Source organism: Dendrobates tinctorius, unplaced genomic scaffold, assembly GCF_039654945.1.
Source record: "Dendrobates tinctorius isolate UK_male_01 unplaced genomic scaffold, ASM3965494v1 ptg000058l, whole genome shotgun sequence".
Classification (NCBI taxonomy): Eukaryota; Metazoa; Chordata; class Amphibia; order Anura; family Dendrobatidae; genus Dendrobates; species Dendrobates tinctorius.
In genome coordinates this window covers 15,255,086-15,267,985 of record NW_027361726.1, presented here as the reverse complement: position 1 = coordinate 15,267,985, position 12,900 = coordinate 15,255,086, and the positions used below count along the sequence as shown (strand labels likewise).

At 47.3% G+C, this 12,900-nt stretch overlaps 1 long non-coding RNA gene across 1 annotated transcript in view; it reads right to left on the bottom strand.

The window, feature by feature from the left end:
• LOC141092223 (uncharacterized) overlaps positions 1-1,388 on the bottom strand; it is a 595,377-nt gene extending 593,989 nt beyond the window's left edge. Inside the window, exon 1 of the long non-coding RNA XR_012232715.1 lies at positions 1,189-1,388. This is a non-coding gene — a long non-coding RNA (uncharacterized lncRNA). The remainder of the gene's footprint in view (positions 1-1,188) is intronic.
• Positions 1,389-12,900: the final 11,512 nt, after the last annotated feature.

Genomic DNA, 12,900 nt, shown 5'->3' with positions numbered 1-12,900 from the left:
CAAACCCTCTGAGCAATCACAATATTGTCTCTGGGATCACACTATAGACTGTGTCATTAAACCGATGATGGAAATGTTCACCATTTTATCACCTAATTGTAAAGATTTTCAGTAAAACAACTTTCTTTTTGGCGGCTGCAGGACGTGGCACCTGTGTAATAAATCAGTAGCCAGTAATGTAAATGGCAAGTGATCCGTGAAGAATTTTCCTGAAGGAGATATATGATACGCCAGTATCATCGTGCACTTAGGAGACTCACACTGTCATTGAGCAGATGAATCAATAGGATTTGTATAATATACACTCTCCAGGCAGAAACTTACAGAACTAAACTTCTGAAAAACTTTTACAAGATCGTATTTATAGTTACTTGAATTAAATCTTAGAATGTGCAAATAAGTGGACGCCTGCACCCTAAAGATGCCCATACACATTAGACTAATGTCTGCCAAACCTGCTGTTATCGGAGGGCTTCGCTGACAGTTTAATGTGTGTGGAGGCCCCTAACTGTTCCCGGCTGAGGAAGTTAAGGATTCAATTTTGGACTGCAGGTCTTTTTTGTTTTCTAAGAATCAAGACGGTACCAGAGCAGCGCTCTCGTAGAGAACACAGAAGTGCTCGGCGTCCATCCATCCGTCCCTCCATCAGTCCGTCCATCCCTACATCAGTCCATCCATCTATCCATCATTCCCTTCATCCATCCATCCCTCCCTCAATCCATCTATCCCTCTGTCCGTACATCCATCCATTCGTCCATCCATCCATATCTTGATCTGTCCGTCCGTACCGCCATCTATCCGTCCATCCAGTCGTCCCTTCATCCATCCATCCATCCATACATCCCTCTATCCATCCATCCATCCCTCTATCCATCCATCCATCTGTCCATCCATCCATTCCTCCATCCATCCCTCCCTCCCTCTATCCATCCATCCATCCCTCTATCCATCCATACGTCTGTCCCTCCATCCATCAATCCCCCCCCAACTTTCTGTCTGTCCATCCATCCATCCCTCCGTCCCTCCAACCGTTCCTCCTTCCATCCGTCCGTCTCTATCCATCCATCCCTCCCTCCATCCATCCACCAATCCATCCATCCATTCACCCATCTGTTCCTCAATTCGTCCGTCTCTCCATCCATCCATCTGTCCCTCCATCCATCTGTCATGCCATCCATCAGTCCTTACCTCCATCTTTCTGTCCATCCAACCATCTGTCCGTCACTCCAGCTGTCGCTCCATTCGTCCATCCATCTATCCCTCCATCCCTCATTTAGTATAACTTCATGTAATAATTATCAAACAGAGGGCCTTCGCTTTTCGTTGCCGGGGGCAGACCGCGTGTTCTTGTTGCCTGGTAACGACGTCCCCTATTTTCCATCTCAGCTGCAGCGCTGTCCATGCCTTCTGAGCTGTAAGTCACAGGACGATACTGCGGTGTGACAGATCAGTGCAGTAATAAATATCAGACTTGTTTATTATAAGGAGATCACAGATAAGATCTGCAGATTGTAACAATGTATCAGTCACAGCATTCTCTGCATCATTTCCCCAGGGTGGTCAAGAGACTACAACCCCCAGCATGTCTATTCAATTTTCTAACCATACAGACAAGTTTAATTTGAAGTGCATTACCTTCGTGTTGCTTCCCTTTCACTAGATCATACTCACGTGAAGAAGAGATATAGGCTAGGGTATGCACGTTACTGAGATGTTCCATTTTATTATTTGGTCACTGACCATGGATCCCCAGGCAGATGATCGTCCCCAACACATCATCGTCTTGTTTACGACTGTCTTGTCATGTACCTTGGTCCCATAGAATGGCAATGCCACAGAGTACACTGAGTAACTATTACCGTGGCATCCATGGAGCTATTGCTCTTGCACCACAGTAGTCCGGTCCATGTGTGATGCAGGTGATAAGATGCAGTAACGGACTGGAGGCAGAGCAAGGGTTAACTGGGGTTTAATTTAACAAAGGATACTCCACGCAGGGAGAAGAGGAGGTGGGGTGAATTAGGGAGGGAATTTGAAACTTGGGAAAAACAGGTGACAGTAAGGCAAAGAGTTCAGGGGTAATAAACTTATCAGTCCAACGATGTCAGAAGTTTGGATTCCTGGATGCAGGCCATGGCGCCAAGGCTGTGGCACATAAGGGGGTCCAGTGTAGTCCTGGAGAAGATGACCTCCTAGATCCTGGCGGCGGCGGTGATTCCTCCTGGTCCCGACGGGGGTCCTGGGTCCGGAAGGCGAAGAGCAGGCAAGATTAAAGTCTTTTACCCTGGCAGAGTCTAGGGATTCTCTGCAGTTAAATGCGGGCTTATCAGGAAACAGCTCACAGTGGATCACCCAGCTTCCCTGCCGGTACGTGCACATGTCTGTGCACTGACCGCGCACCTTGTCACTGATGGTCAGCGGACACGGGGCAAGTCTCTGTCGACAGTCTCTAGTCGTGGATATGCGGCACCTCAGACTTAGGCCTGCTCTGTCTGAGTGCTCAGAGGTCGGAGCGCAGACACTGTCCTCCTGCGTGCTGTACGTTCCCGCCAAGCCTGACTGGTTTCCCGTGCACCACGGCTTTTTTAGCTTAGCTGTTCCCCTACCTCTGAATGCAAAGGTCGGTCCGGGGGTTTACGCTTTCCCCCATGTAAAAGGTGACAGCCCCAACAGTTCCGGATCAGACACAGAAAAGGTGGGCCCGATCCGATCCTTCTCCTTACACATGCACTATTTAAAAGGGAGGTTGTTATGAATGAGTCACCGTAGGAGGCAAAAACAGAAATACTAACTAAGTCCAGAAAACCAGAAAAGTTGGCAGCTATCGGATTGCAGACCCCTGAACCTAACAACAACAACTAGCAGTAGCCGTGGGGGGTTCCTACGGTGCCCTAGACCCCTCGATCACAGCCGGAGAACTACATAGCCTAAAGACAGAAAGGGAAATCTAAACTGTCCCAGAGCAGACCCCAAAGCAATAGGCAGCCCCCAACATATAATGATGGTGAAGCAAGATGAAAAAACACTCACACAGATAGAAAGATAGGCTGAGCAAATGATGGGGCCCAAGCTAACTAAATAGGACAGAATAGAAAAGCTGCTGTCTGCAATCCACCAAAACCCTCTCAAAAACAAGAGCCAACAGACTGATATGGAAAAAGGCCCTGAAGAAGCTAGGCTTCAAAAATCTATAGCAGTACTCAGGTATTATCTGAAGACAGAGCAAAAAGGAATTCAGCTCACCCAGCAGGGAAAGGCAGAAATCCAGAAAAACAAGGCAAAAACAAAACCAGAACACAAATGCAAAAAGTAGAGCAGAAAACTTAGTTTTTTAGGAGCAGGAATCAGACTGGTCTCCAAGAATCCCTCAGAGCAATCACCCGCAAGGCAGAAGGGCGTCGGCTGCCTTATATCCAGTCAGCAATCCCAGTCACCCAGTCATCATCATTTTGCTCAGATGCTTTGTAATCAGCCTCACTACCTTCCTTCACCAGAAGAGGGAGTTCATCAGACCTCAATGGTGAAGGGGAAAATGAACTCACAACAGGAGGTGTTGTGGGCAGGTTAACAATACCAGAAGGCACTGGGAAAGTCAACGTACCCATAAACAGTGAGTGCCAAAACCAATCCAGTAGCACCGTGAGGATTAAGTATATTTTTAAACAGCTTTAAAGAGGTTGTCCACTACATTAGCTTTGATGCCCTATCTGTAGGATAGTTCATCTATGTCTGATCCATCAGGGTCCAACACCGAGCACTAGAGATGAGCGAACCTTTCAGGGTTCGGTTTGCCGAATGTTTAGACGTTCGGCGAACATACTTGAATTCCATTAGTTTCAAAGGGAAGCCAAACCAAATGTATCGACAACACCTTTAAGGTTGACAAAAAGCTTCCTAAACCGCTAAAATTAGGGGCAGACCCCAGGAAAACTGGCAACAATTGATCCACAGTAGAACCTGTTATAATGGCACAGCAGCAGTCAGCCATGGGCCATGCATGAGGTATCAGGTCCTGGCCTAGCATTTACAGCTTGGAATTGAAGTTTTAATGAAGATCTGGTTGTTAAGGGAGCAGTGAAAGCCTTCTTAGTTAGGAGCACGGATACCTGATGCAACACTTCCATTTTTTTTATTCCAGCCACTCTCAGAGGGCACAAACAGCAGTTTCATACAGTAATATTGGTACAATAATCTAAGGAAGTTAACACAGGAAGTTGACTGAAAGTGAATGCAGGGCTCTGGGAGCCCTACTTACACAGGCAACTCATCAGATGGAGACCCAACTTGGAGTCTCCACATTTCAAAAAATCGTTTGTAACGTCAGCAGCAGTAACAACAGCAGGCAGAGAAGACACCACAAAGATGGCACAGACAGCAATAATGCGAGATCAATGCATGACACTAAAACGATACCATTGCCTAGTCTGCGACTCTCATTGAAGATCTATGACTTGTTCATCTTGATTAAAATTAGGCAGTCTACACTTTCAGGAGACAGCCGGCTGCACTTACAGTATCTGTCAAGGCACCACCAATAGCGCTGGGGACACTTTATGAGAGAACACTAGCTGCCAGGCATGACAAAACTTCCAAGGCGTGAGAGGCGAGTTCAGGAGACTTTTCCATTTTTGAAAACCAAAATGCAAAAGGGTCCAAACCCCCTGATGGCATTGATATTGAGGTCCAGATAATCCTACAGCATCCTCTCCAGTCGTTCACAACGTGTCAGACTTGTCTCTGTTCTGATGGTGCATAAGACTAGCTTCACACTAGCGCATTTTACATGCAGCGCACGGCGCCACTAAGCTCCGCCCCCTGCCCGCTCCGTCCGGTCATCTCCTCCTACTATTGCACACGGCCGCATGCGATCTGCGCACCCTATCTGTAGCATAGGGTGCGCAGACCGTGAACTGGCCATGCGCTAGTAGGATTTTTGCGTGCGCTGCGCACTTTTGAAGGTGCGCCGATGTGCGCCGAACGCACCATGTTGCATTTTGGTGCGCTCGGCGCACCTTCAAAAGTGCGCAGCGCACGCAAAATTCCTACTAGCGCACGGCCAGCGCACGGTCTGCACACCCTATACTACAGATAGGGTGCACAGATCGCATGTGGCCATGTGCGATAGTAGGAGGAGATGACCGGACGGGGCGGGCAGGGAGCGGGCAGGGGGCGGGGCTTAGCGGCGCCATGCGTTGCATGTAAAATGCGCTAGTGTGAAGCTCGCCTAAGCTGGTCTAAAAAATGTATTAAACAACTCACAGAAATTGCTTACGCCACTTATACTGCTGCTGCTGCTGGTTTTGCGATGATGCCCTGACGTTCCTTGGGTTGGACTTCTAGAACTGGGATGCACATTGTGTACCTCACTGCTGTCTTGGGGAAAGCCACTTTTAAAATTGTCTACAAGAGTGCATCGATACTCCAGCATGTGCGCATCCCTTTCCAGGGGGGAAGCATCTGGCTAAATTTACTCTTGTACTGTGGATCTAACTGAGTAGCAACCCAGTAGTCAGCACTACTTTTTAACCCTAAGAATGCGAGCATCATGTTGAAGATAGGGCAGCAAGAAGGCACTCTTGTGTTGGGCGCTTCCATGAGGTCCAAGTCCATGGTGTGTTGGTGGCAGGATAACACTCAAGGTTGCTTCCTCTATCCCCTCCGGCCAAACACGGACAACAGAGAGTGGGTCATTATCCTATTCATCTCCTGACTGTTGCAACTGTTGCGCCTTGTCCTCCTCCATTTGTTCCTTGGCTCCTGCACCTCCACTAATAGTTTGTCTGATATCATTAGCCTCCCTTTAGCGCTGTAAGCCACCCTCCCATGGCACCCACCTGTGCGACGACAGTCTGGAAATTTGAGATATTGTTATCTCTTCCACATCCTCCTCTGCTTCCATCCCTTCCTCTGGGACCACCACCTCCTCACACAGACTATTCAAAGTATGCACCAGCATGGAGATGACCGGAATAGTGATGGTGATGATGACATTGTCAGCGCTAACCATCGTAGTAGCCATTTTGAAATTGTGCAGAAGGGTGCAGAGGTCCTTCATCTGTGCCCAATTCGCAAGCGTGATTTGCACTACGTCTGTACTTCTTTGGCCTATGCTATACAAAAGGACATACTGTACCAGGGCTCGTTGATGCTACCACAGTCACTGTAACATGTGCAGGGTGGAATTCCCCCATGTTGGAGCATCGCAAATCAAATCGTTAACCTGTAGGCTGAAAGATCTCTGTAGCAATGCAAGTCGAAGACCGGCAGAAGTGACCCCTCAGTGACTGTGCCTTCTGCAGCAGTACATCCAGGTCAGGGAAGTGACAGAGAAATTGCTGTACCACCAGGTTGAGGACATGAACCATGCAAAACATGTGTGTGTGGTTGCCCCTGCCTAGGGGCACCACCAGGTTTGCACCGTTATTGCACACGGCCTTCCCTGGCTCCAGGTTCAGTGGAGACAGCCATTGATTTAACTCGGCCTGGAAAGCTGTCCACAACTCTTGAGCTGTGTGACTGCAATCTTATGCACTCTTTAAATCCATTGATATTCTCCTGATTAGGATAATATGCAATCTTTTCACAAAGAAACATATATAAGATAATGATAGTATAGTAACTAAAAATACTTACAGTATGATTCTTAAATTACAAATATTTGAGCTCATTTTGCCTTCAAATTCTCCTTACTCCTGTTTTTTTTATTTAAAATATTGAAAAAAAATACATTTTTATCATCAATTATTGTGGTCACTTCTATTTTTCATACCAACAAAGACATTGTTAGATTTGGTATAAGTCATGCATGTATATCAATTGCTTTGAGAAGTGCTGCCCAAAGTTATGGGGCAGTACAATACAGTAGACAATTGTGATATTAAGTATTAATTTGTACACAGCCTGATTACTGTGAGCCATTGCTGCGCAGTACGGAAGTGGGGGGATTCCATCTGCACTGTTGGAATACGTGTCTGATTAAGGGAGAGGTTGAGGGCCCAGGTGGAGGTCCTAGAGGAGGTGGAGGAGGCAGAAGCACAGGAGATAAAGAGGTTTGTCCTGCAAGCCTTGAGTATTCAAAGATTTGTGGAGCAGCCCCTTGACCTCCTGCCCCACCGCCATCAGGGTCATTAAGTGCCCAATCACTGAAATGTAACGCACCTGCCCATGTTTGCTCATTCAGGTGTCAGTGGTGAAATGCACCCAGGCAGACATTGATTTTTTCAGGGAATGGGTGATGTCAAAAACATGCTGGTGTAGCTCAGGCACAGCTTTCCAAGAGAAGTAATGGCAACTGGGCAACTAGTACTGGGGGACTGCGGTGGTCATTAACTTTCTGAAAACGTCTGTATCCACAAGGTGAAATGGCAGCATTTCCATGGCCAGCAGATTGGTGATGGTGGATTTCAAGCGCTTAGCTTTGTAATTTCTAGGAGGAAACATTCTTTTACGTGACCACAACTGTGGGAATGAAGGATGGCTGCTGTGCTGAAAGAGGGCAGATTATGGTGAACAGGAAAAACTGCTGGACCGTGAGTGGAGTGCAGGAGGAAATGTTCTGGTGGACTGATAAAGATGTGATGTTTTAGGTGACACAAAAGCAGCAGTCATGTCCATTTCAGTGACAGCTGATGGGCTCTCAACTCAAGACTTGGCATGGTGATGGAGGAGGAAGAAGCAGCAGATGGGTTTGATGGGACGGTCAGTGGGTGGCGAGGCCCGCTAGTCAGCATTTATTGGCACTGAGATTCCCACACTAAGGCATGTTGATCACGCATGTACCGGTTCATGCACTCAGTTGTCAAATTATTGCAATTTTTGTCTCTGAGATTTTTTTTTGCAAATTTGGCAGATAACGTGAGTTGGGTCATCCTTTGAGGTTTCAAAAAAGCCCAGGCTAGGCAACCCTTGCCACCCCTGCAAAATGCACACTTGTGACCTGTGCTGGCCACAGCCAGAGTTGGGGCAAAGGAAGCAGTGCTTGTCATGGTTTCATCACTTCGCGTCTGTGTAGGAAGCAGCAATGTAACCTCCTTGTCTTTCTCCTCCACCTCCTCTGCTGAGCTACTCAGCTGGGTACCTCTGGGCTTACACCATGTGGAATCTACAACCTCATCACCATCCTGTTTGTTTTCCCACTCCTCACCCTGAGAGTCACCCTCCTCCTCTTCCTGCCCTGATACCACAGTATAGTCCGTGTGCACCTTTGGCATCTGAGTTTCATCAGTATCACCCCCACTCCTGGAGGTTAATGTCTGGTGACGAGGGTCTGGATGGTGCTCGGACCCTACAGTACTTTGTTCGGCCCTGGATGCAACATGAAAAAATTTTGGGTATTGATGCAAATCTTTTCCTCCTCTGGATTCTGTGATTCTTTGGCGCAGACCTCTGATGCCCATGGAATGTGTGAACAGCTCTTCAGAATGGCCCATCTGAGGTTACTCACAGTCATCTGAAATTTGTGACACGGGGGGGAATTATGGTAGCAGAAAAAAGGGAAAAGACCACTGTGGAATATGCACACCACTAATGATATGTAAAAAGGAAACACTTTATTGACAAAATAGAGTTAAAACATAATTAAAAACACACATTTATCCTTTCCCCTCCTGCAAATAAATGAGCTATGATGATAAACATTAGGTCTAAATAGACCAGCCCGTGATATATCCAACGTAACAGCAATTCTACAATAATTTACATAGGTTACAATAAACCATTAAACATAGTAGCAATTATGAATGCAATTATACTGGCTGAGGTAGTCAAGGTGCAAATATAAGATGAAAATTATATACTTATCTCTTATGTGTATACAGACCTCTATGAACCAGGCAGCACACTCAAATGTAACAGACCTCTGCATGTAGGATAGCAGATGTTGAATAAATGGAAAGACTGGCTCAAATAGTCAGAATCTCAGCTAAATATAGTGCTACAGAGTTCCCTAACTGAAAAATCCATAAGCCCTGTGGAGCTGACAGGCAGGTGGCTACCTGGGGAGGTCAATCCTGGAAACAAGGGGATAAGAATGCAAGGCGGGGAGAGGAGATCAGTGCCCCATGCGTATCGCCGTTACCGAAGGGCTTCATCAGGGGGAGTGATATCATAAGTCAATGAACAGTTTAAAAACCTTTATCATTGGTGATCAGTGTATGCCGGCGTATGCAACTGGACGGAGGAACTGTAAGTCACAAGGTAGAGCCCTGTGTGTAGAAAGGGTAGACCTCTCTGCCAGAAAAGACCCAGTGCGCCTGCGTTGGTAACAGGACCAGCGAGTCTCAAGGGGACGATGGGTGACTAGGGTGCAACCTCTGAGGATTGTACTGTGTGTGATGTTAAGGTGGCGGAAGAGGAGGAGAGGCCACTTGATGTAGCGCTTGCCATCCACTAGAGCATGTGTTCAAATGGATGGCAAGCGCTACATCGAGTGGCCTCTTCTCCTCTTCCTCCACCTTAACATCACACACAGTACAATCCTCAGAGGTGGCACCCCAGTCACACATGCTTTTTCTTAAGGTGTGTGGCTGCCAAGAAAAGGGAGTGGAGTAGCCCATCCAGTTATAGATATTGTTAGTGGTCTTTGGATAGGATGAGTCAGTTTTTGTTCAGTTGAGCTTTCATTAACACCAACACCTAACCCAGGTACACGTCAAACACCAAGCCTATTCCCCTTCCACAATAACCTTGCTTTTTCCCACTCATGTTGTAAGTAGTGTAAGACAGCGCTTACGACATGTTTTGGGGGAAACTCACTTAGCAATGGGATTAAAGCACAAAGGACCAGTTTTCTCACACAAACAGTCTATCCGGTTTAATCAGGCCTCTGTAGGCCATGTTATACTTCACAGACCTCACATAGACCATAGCAATTCATAATGTACAGCTTTACCTTGCAGTCACTAAAGTTATTATAACCCCCTTATCTGGAGTTACCTTCCTGGAGCTCCTGCTCCACACACTGACTCCTTGTCAGTCCTCACCTCACTCCTGGGAAAGCTGCCTTACTCGGATCAACATCCTTGTGACCAGGGCACTCCCAACAGTCCAGACCCTCAGAAGGACGGTAGCTTCCCCAACGCAATGACGTCCCTGACTCTGCACATACACAGCCTCTCCATGTGCTCTTCAGGAAGTCGTTCATTCCTAGGAACTTCCAACATACAGGCCTGTCCTGTCTAGCAGGACCTTAGAACACAGACCATGTGACCAGACCTCAGTCACATTATATCACTGTAGCCACCTCCATAGATGAAAGGTGTGTGTGTGTGGTTAGCCAGTCCCGCCCTGCTCTCCGACTAACCCTGTAAGCCCCCCTTATAACTAAACAAACACTTGTGGAACTACAAGTTCCAGAACAACAACATTTCACGCTTACAGCGCAGAGGACAATCTCAGTCTATGCGACACATACCGGCCATTCACAATGACGCCGGTCACTGTCTCACCATCACAGTTATGTCTCCTTGCGTATCCTTAGGAGAACATATGGCGCTCCCTAGCTGTAACAGGGGTCACTGCTTCACAGTAGCTATCCCATCTTGTAACCTGCTGTTTCACAACCTTAGGCCCACAACTGTCAGTCATCTGTCACTAAATGAACAATCACTAGAGTTGAGCGATACCGTCCGATACTTCAAAGTATCGGATCGGAATGGATCGGCCGATCTTTAAAAAAAGTATCGGTATCGCCGATTCCGATACCGGAAGTCCCATTCAAGTCTATGGGACTTCCGGTATCGGAATAAGAAAAACCCTGTTTTTGCCTTGTACAGCCTCTCTGGGGTCTGTACGGGCCTTTCGGGGGGCTGTGCCGGCCTGCCAGGGGGTCTGTGCAGGCTCCGGTGGTCTGTGCCGGCCTGCCGGGGGCTGTGCCGGCCTGCCGGTGGGCTGTGCAGGCTCCAGTGGGCTGTGCCGGCCTGCCGGTGGTCTGTGCAGGCTCCGGTGGGCTGTGCCGGCCTGCCGGTGGTCTGTGCCGGCCTGCCGGTGGTCTGTGCAGGCTCCGGGGGGCTGTGCCGGCCTGCCGGGGGGCTGTGCCGGCCTGCCGGTGGTCTGTGCAGGCTTCGGGGGTCTGTGCAGGCATCGTCCGATGGGACTACAAGTCCCATCGGACGATGCCTGCTACCATGACAGTGATTGACACATTAGCCAATGATGGGACAGTAGTAGTCCCATCATCCGGCTAATGTGTTAAATGTTTAAAAAAAAAAAAAACTACATACATACTACATGCATGCTACATACATACTACATGCTACATACATACTACATGCTACATACATACTACATGCTACATACATACTACATACACTCACTGGCCACTTTATTAGGTACACCATGCTAGTAACGGGTTGGACCCCCTTTTGCCTTCAGAACTGCCTCAATTCTTCGTGGCAGAGATTCAACAAGGTGCTGGAAGCATTCCTCAGAGATTTTGGACCATATTGAAATGATGGCATCACACAGTTGGCGCAGATTTGTCGGCTGCACATCCCTGATGCGAATCTCCCGTTCCACCACATCCCAAAGATGCTCTATTGGATTGAGATCTGGTGACTGAGGAGGCCATTTGAGTACAGTAAACTCATTGTCATGTTCAAGAAACCAATCTGAGATGATTCGAGCTTTATGACATGGCGCATTATCCTGCTGAAAGTAGCCATCAGATGTTGGGTACATTGTGGTCATAAAGGGATGGACATGGTCAGCAACAATACTCAGGTAGGCTGTGGCATTGCAACGATGCTCAATTGGTACCAAGGGGCCCAAAGAGTGCCCAGAAAAAATTCCCCACACCATGACACCACCACCACCAGCCTGAACCGTTGATACAAGGCAGGATGGATCCATGCTTTCATGTTGTTTACGCCAAATTCTGACCCTACCATCCGAATGTCGCAGCAGAAATCGAGACTCATCAGACCAGGCAACGTTTTTCCAATCTTCTACTGTCCAATTTCGATGAGCTTGTGCAAATTGTAGCCTCAGTTTCCTGTTCTTAGCTGAGAGGAGTGGTACCCAGTGTGGTCTTCTGCTGCTGTAGCCCATCTGCCTCAAAGTTCGACGCACTGTGCGTTCAGAGATGCTCTTCTGCCTACCTTGGTTGTAACGGGTGGCAATTTGAGTCACTGTTGCCTTTCTATCAGCTCGAACCAGTCTGCCCATTCTCCTCTGACCTCTGGCATCAACATGGCATTTCCGGCCACAGAACTGCCGCTCACTGGATTTTTTTTCTTTTTCGGACCATTCTCTGTAAACCCTAGAGATGGTTGTGCGTGAAAATCCCAGTAGATCATCAGTTTCTGAAATACTCAGACCAGCCCTTCTGGCACCAACAATCATGCCACGTTCAAAGGCACTCAAATCACCTTTCTTCCCCATACTGATGCTCGGTTTGAACTGCAGGAGATTGTCTTGACCATGTCTACATGCCTAAATGCACTGAGTTGCCGCCATGTGATTGGCTGATTAGAAATTAAGTCTTAACACACAGTTGGACAGGTGTACCTAATAAAGTGGCCAGTGAGTGTATATACTACATGCATGCTACATACATACTACATGCTACATACATACTACATGCTACATACATACTACATACATACTACATACATACTACATACATGCTACATACATGCTACATACATACTGCATGCTACATACATACTACATACATACTACATACATACTACATGCATGCTACATGCATGCTACATACATACTGCATGCTACATACATACTACATACATACTACATACATACTACATACATACTACATGCATGCTACATGCATGCTATATGCATGCTACATACATACTACATGCTACATACATACCACATACATACTACATACATACTACATACATACTACATGCATACTACATACATACTACATACATACTA